The sequence below is a fragment of the Vicia villosa genome, linkage group LG5 (genome assembly GCF_029867415.1).
Source record: "Vicia villosa cultivar HV-30 ecotype Madison, WI linkage group LG5, Vvil1.0, whole genome shotgun sequence".
NCBI classification, from domain to species: domain Eukaryota; kingdom Viridiplantae; phylum Streptophyta; class Magnoliopsida; order Fabales; family Fabaceae; genus Vicia; species Vicia villosa.
Genome location: NC_081184.1, coordinates 119497798 through 119504795, shown reverse-complemented (window position 1 = coordinate 119504795; position 6998 = coordinate 119497798).

The window sequence follows — 6998 nt, the reverse complement described above, 5'->3', positions numbered from 1 at the left end:
ATTACACGTTCTAAAATGGTTGTGTTTAGCTTTTATTATTCATATTTTATTCTTAATTGATATTAATTTTATGATTTTAAATCTAATAAAATTTGATAAATCCTTACACAATAATTCTAATAAAGAAATTGATCTCTTAATAAATTTTTGCATGACCTTGAGATAGGCTCATGAAATTTAACTCATATTTAAAGATATTTAGATTATAGAAGATGTCAGATTATAATACTTATATATTTTATTGTTTTTATATTTTTTTTATTATTCAATGTTATATTATTTTAGTTTCAAACATTAATAGAAGTTGGACCATTAACTAAAATATTTTTTGTTTTAGAGAATTTTTTTAATTTTATGATCATGTTAGATGCTTTGTATGAGATTACGAATTAAATTTCTAACATTAAATTTTCAAGTGATTTTTTCTCATCTTAATATTTCTAATTAATAAAAAAAACCAAATTAATAACAAAAATCATAATGAGGTGGTAATGCTGATCAATGGATTCATAAATTTTTTATTTATGTATTTGTCTACACCACTACATAAAAGGACACTATTTTTAATATTTTACAAATTTTATTATTATTCTATTTTTTATAAGAATATAACTCTTTTTTAATTATAAAATACAGCTATTAAATTATTTTTAATTTTTCTTAATAAAAACTAAATTTAATAGAAAATTAATACAAATTTATTTTGTACTTTTTATAATTAATATTTATCGATAATACTTACCCGTGCATCGCACGCGTGCGATAGACGGCTAGTTAAAATGAAAAGAGTCAAACTTGTGTTTTTTGATTTCCATACGCTATAGTTTTTCAAATAAATAAAAACATAAATAAAATTATATTGAAATTTCACTTTGACATTAACACAAATATGTTATACAGATGAAAAATATAAATATTTTAAAAATTGAACCGGACATGAAACCAGTGAGGATATTAAGTTATTGATTTATTGATCGAATTATTGGATTACTGGTCGAATTGCATGACTAAATCGGATTAAACTGAATAATTCGGTTGAATAAATTGGTTGTTATAACAAAACTATATAAATATAAAATATGTTGAACTGGATGATTCAGTCTCTACAAAATATATCTAGCACTTAAATTTTTTTTAAAACATCATATCATAAATAAATTCTTTAATTCATAATTTAAATTCAAATTTTAAATATAGGTATGACACTTAACAAAATAGTACAAAATTATGTAGGATAATTGCAAACAAAATTTAATAGCAACACAATCTAATTGAATAATTTATAATAAAATAGCTTCATTGTCTACTAAATTTAATTTCAAGGAAGAAAAAATTGTTTCAATATTGAAATCTCCTTTTTCAATATCAAAACCATCTACAACGAAATCAACGACATCCACGACATTTTACTTTAATTTTTTATTTTAATTTTTCATTAAAATAATCAAAACAACGTTGTTTTAATTTTTTTAAATAAAAATACATTGAAATCGTTGATTTTTTCAATTTTAACAATTTACACCAGCTTTAACTGGTTTACTTCAGTTCTATAAAACACACACACACACAGATATATATATATATATATATATATATATATATATATATATATATATATATATATATATATATATATATATATATATATATATATATATATATATATATATATATATATATATATATATATATATATATATAATCCATCAATTAAATCAGACCAATTATGTGATTAGTTCTCGGTTCAACCGATTCGACAAGTCCGATCTAATTTTTAAAATAATAAAAAATACAATGTAAAAAAAATAATAGGAACATCTTTGTGCTTCCGTGCTTTTGGTTTGGCCCATCTTTGTAATTGTTATTTTTGTTGAACATTAAATCTAATATGTTATTCTAATTTTTTTTTTTTACGCGAAAATTTCAAGGTATTTTAAATTTTTTTTATATTTTGTGAGTTTAAGAGAAAAGATAAAGAATAGTAACAATTAATATTTTCAGTAACAAAATTTTCCGTTGCTAAGTCAATAAGAAAGATTTTTTTGGAGTAAAATATTAATTTTATTACCAAAACAGTGTAGTTACAACCGATCAAAGATGATCCAGGTATCAACAAATATCAAAACACCTAAACAACCAGTAAACTATCTAATTTCAAAAGTTCCTAGGTGAATATGGCTTTTCACACATTTGGCAGACTGTGCCCGTAAGGCCACAGCAGATTGAATTTGGGGAACAAGATCTCGAGTAGGTGGGATATGTTCAAAACAAAGAGCATTTCTTGTTTGCCATATGTGATAAATTGCTTCAGTAGCAGCCATGCGTAACAAAACTCTTCTCCATCCTTTCTTTTTAGTTTCCATACTGAGCCAAAAACTTTCTTGTCTCCAATTTCCAGCCTGCCTTCGATAGCCTAACCAGTTCAGAATGCAGCACCATATCTGGGCCGTATATCTACATTGAAAAAATAAATGCATCATATTTTCCTGTTCACCACAGAAAACACAAACCCCATCAGTGATGATATTAATCTTTGCAAGTCTGTCTTTAGTAGGTAGTCGTTCCCAGAGGGCCAGCCAAGTGATAAAGCAAGCGCGAGGTCGGGCAAAATTCTTATAAAACATTGCTTTCCATCTCATATCAGTATTGCTACCATGGATTTCAGCATACATAGCATTAGTTTTGTACTTTTGTTCCTGAATACTCTTTGCCCAGTATTCACTAGCATTAGCAGTTTCTCTAAGTTTGATGATGCTCTTGATTATCCAAGAATGAGTATCTTTCACATGCCATTGCATAATGTCTTGACCCTTCAGATAATAAGTACTAAACCACCGGATCCAGAGCTTATCAGCTTTCATCTGTAAATTCCAAAGCATTTTCAGAATGGTGGCCTTGTTCCAATCAGCTAGATAAGTGAGGTTTAGGCCTCCAGCATTCTTTGGTTGGCAAACTGCATCCCAGGCTACTAGTGATTTCCTGCCACTTGTTTTCCCCGACCATAGAAAGTTTCTACAAATACTATCAATTCTTTTGATCACACTTTTGGGAAGTGGAAATATTTGCATCCAATATCCAGTTATGGCCATCAAGGTGCTCCTAATCAATTGATTTCTACCAGCATAGCTCAAGAGATTAGAAGACCAATGGTTAATTTTATCCACCATTCTACTAATGATAGGCTGGCACTGTTAATGGTAAGTCTCCTAGCTGCAAGAGGGACACCCAAGTATTTGAAGGGGAGTGTGCCAATACCATATCTGATCCCATTAGCTATGTGCTGCTGACTTTGGGTAGAAATGCCACCAAAGTAGATTTTACTCTTTGTTGGGTTTGCATTCAATCCAGTAGAGCTAGCAAATTGATCAAATCTCCTCATAAGGGCTTGGACAGATTTCTCATCACCCCTAGAGAATAAAAGCAGGTCATCAGCAAAGCATAAATTTGTGATTCCTAATTTGGCACATTTAGGGTGGAAACTATAGTCTTTGTCAGCTTTCAACTCTCCCAGTATTCTATGCAAATACTCCATAGTTAACACAAAAAGCAGGGGTGATATAGGGTCACCCTGCCTTAAACCTCGCTTAGCTTGAAGAATCCCACTTATATTACCATTGATCATGTATCTGTAAGAGACGGTTCTGACAGTCAACATTACCCACTTTATGAACTGAGATGGAAAATTTAATTCAACAAGAATCTGCTCAAGAGCATCCCATTCAACCGTATCATACGCCTTCTGAATATCAATTTGCAAAGTACATCTAGGAGAGATATGTTGCCTATTGTAGCCCCTCAAGATTTCATAAGCCAACAAAATGTTATCATGGATAGTTTTTCCTGGCAAGAAGGCAGTTTGGCTATCATCCACCACATAGTTAATAACTGAGTTCAATCTCTTTGTGAGGATCTTTGAGATTACTTTGTAGATGGTTGTGCAACAGGCAATAGGGCGCATTTCCTTCATGGTCTTGGCTTCTTTAGTCTTAGGTATCAATGTTACAACCGCGCAATTAACAGCTCGATGCATCCTATTGTTGATGAAGAAGTCCTGTACAGCTTTAATAATATCAGACTTAATCAAATTCCAGCTAGCTTTAAAGAATCTTCCAGTGTATCCATCAGTGCCAGGTGATTTGTTGTCTCCTAGGCTCTTAACAGCATTAAAAATTTCCTCTTCAGTCACAGGCCTGGTGAGTGAGTTTTGATGGTCACGAGTAAGCTGACAACCTTTCCTCAGGATTGAGATATCAACATGGGTTCTCTTATGTGCAGTTTGTCCAATAAGGTTTGAATAGAAATCCAAGACCTCAGCTTCCAAATCTGCAGGCTCAGAAATAATCCTCCCAGTGGCATTTTGATGTTGTTTAATCTGAGTTTGAGCATTTTTAGCTTTGAGTTTGGCATAGAAAAATTTGTTATTGCCATCTCCAAGCTTGATGCAATCTTCTTTCGCTCTTTGCTGTAAAATCCGTTCTTCCATGTCACTTTGCTTTAATACCTCCTCAGTCCATGTTTTAACCCTATGGCATAGATCAGGGTTGAGGGGATCAGCTCTCAGAAGGGCATGAGCTTTGTCAAGATGTAACCGACTCTCATTCAAATTTCTAATACCTTCAGTAGTCCTCCAAGCCAGGCCTTTCATATGGTATTGTAGTCTATGCAAGTTCATCCATAAATGGTACATAGGATTGCCAGCTGCATGAGGAATCCAGTAAGTATTTACAATACTATGAAACTCAGGGTAATCAGTAACACAATTTAGAAATCTGAATCTGGCCTTCTTTTTTTCAAATGTTTGTGTGTTATCAAACTTGATCCTGAGGGGTGAGTGATCAGAAATATGAGGGTTTAGTACCTCCACATGGCTCATGGGAAATTTATGGCACCAAGTACTATTAATCAACATCCTATCAATCCTCGACATAATGGGATTCAGAGTTTGTCGATTGGACCAAGTAAAGAATGCGCCTGAAGTCTCATGTTCAAAGAGTCCACTACTAGCCATCATCTGTTCCATATCAATATACTCAGCAAGATGGACCTCATTCCCACCAATCCTGTCTCCAACTTTCAGAACATTGTTGAAATCACCTGCACATATCCAGGGGCCATTTATGTTCTTACTGATATTATCAATATCATTCCAAAGCTTTTGTCTATGTACAAGTTGGTTTTGAGCATAAACAATAGTTAGGTAATGAGAGAAACTCCCTGCAGCAGTCAAAACCTCAGTGTGCACAAATTGATCAGATTGTATTATAGCCTTTATAGTCCATATTCTAGGGTTCCATAGAAGCCATATTCTCCCATTACTATGATGCTCATAATTGTCAATGTAATCCCAGTCAAAACCAAGTCTCCTTCTAACCTGACTACAGTTATTAGGTCTAACACGAGTTTCCAATAAGGCTATACAAGATACCTGTTGCATTCTGAGGTGGGCTTTAACCTCCAGGCTCCTAGCAATTTTATTAAGCCCTCTTATGTTCCAACAAATCATGTAATATCAGGGGGTTGAGAACATTCCCCTATCAGCCCCTCAAATCCATTGCTGCAAGCTACTTCAACCACTTTTATCTCTTTACCTTTCCTCTTTAAGTTTGACACAACTGTCCATGGAGTCTCCACCCGAGGTTCAGCAGGGATACTTTCAATACTCTCAGCTTTCTTAGTATCTATAGGCTTTTCCTGCATCACATTGACTTCTTTCTTCTGTTCCCATATTTTTTTAGTTTCCTTTGCTTTGCGAGGTATTTCCTCCTTTGCCTTGCACATATGACCAACTTTATTACAGCTCTTGCAGAATGGTGGTGTCCATTCATAATCAACCTGTTGTATCATTTTTTCACCTTGGGGGCCCCTGATCAGAATCTGGTGCTTCAATTCCTGTGTGACATCCACTTCTATCAGGACCCGAGCATATGATACTCGCAACTTCTTAGCCGTACACTCATCTGTCATTATCGGTTTCCCAATAGCACTAGCAATTTTACCAATACTTTGGGGTCCCCAAAAGTACAGGGGAAGCTGCTGGAAAATCACCCAGATTGGTAGAACCCTTAGCACATCATCTTGCAAGGTGAACTTTGGGCTCCATTCATGTAGGAGAATTGGTTTTTTGAAGATCGTATATGGGCCTCGCATCAACACAGCATCCCTATCTATTCGAGTCTTGAATCTGATAAGGAAGTATCCTTCTTCATTATAGTAAATCTCAGGGAGAGAGACAAAATTCCACGTTGTAGCCATAAACTTTTTCACAGCATTCATCGAAAGGTCATTCCCAATAGCATACATGATCAAAGCGTTTCTCCAAAACTCCTTCTCTGAGGCCACATCTTGTTCTTCAATCTGGATCTCCATTTCCCCATCCACAACCACCGGTGCAGTGTAGGAAAGCTCAGTTCCATTTGACGGTAGAAGTCAATAAGAAAGATTAACATAAAATAAAATAAACTTAAAATATAAATATGGTAAAAAAATATATATAAATCTAAATATAAAGTTATGTACTATATTTTTTATTTTAATATCATATTTGTTTCATTATTAATATATTTTGACTGAAATTTTGTGGTGGATCAACCTATAATTTTTTTTATTCCGTCTTCAATTGGTTTTTTCTTATTTCGTCTTCAATTGGTTTCTGCTAATTTTAAATGAAACTGATCCCAAGTTAATCTGTTTTTAAATTAAATACTAAGTTTCTAAAGAGAAAGAGTTACATGCTTGTCTTGTTCTCTATGTGGTATGCAACTACAACATCAGATGCGGAAAATTGCATTCCACAATGCTCTCGAGGTTCGAGTCTTTGAAAGGAAGCTTACCTACTTCTACAAGAAGGGACCATGGGTCACATTCTTATCAACAAGGCTTTAGTTTTAATTTGTGATTTGGCCCAATATAAAGTATTCCCAACATTATTATTTTATTTATAAGAAATTTCTCTTTCCACCCCTATATCATCTTTTAGAAATGTAATGTAATTTTTTTTT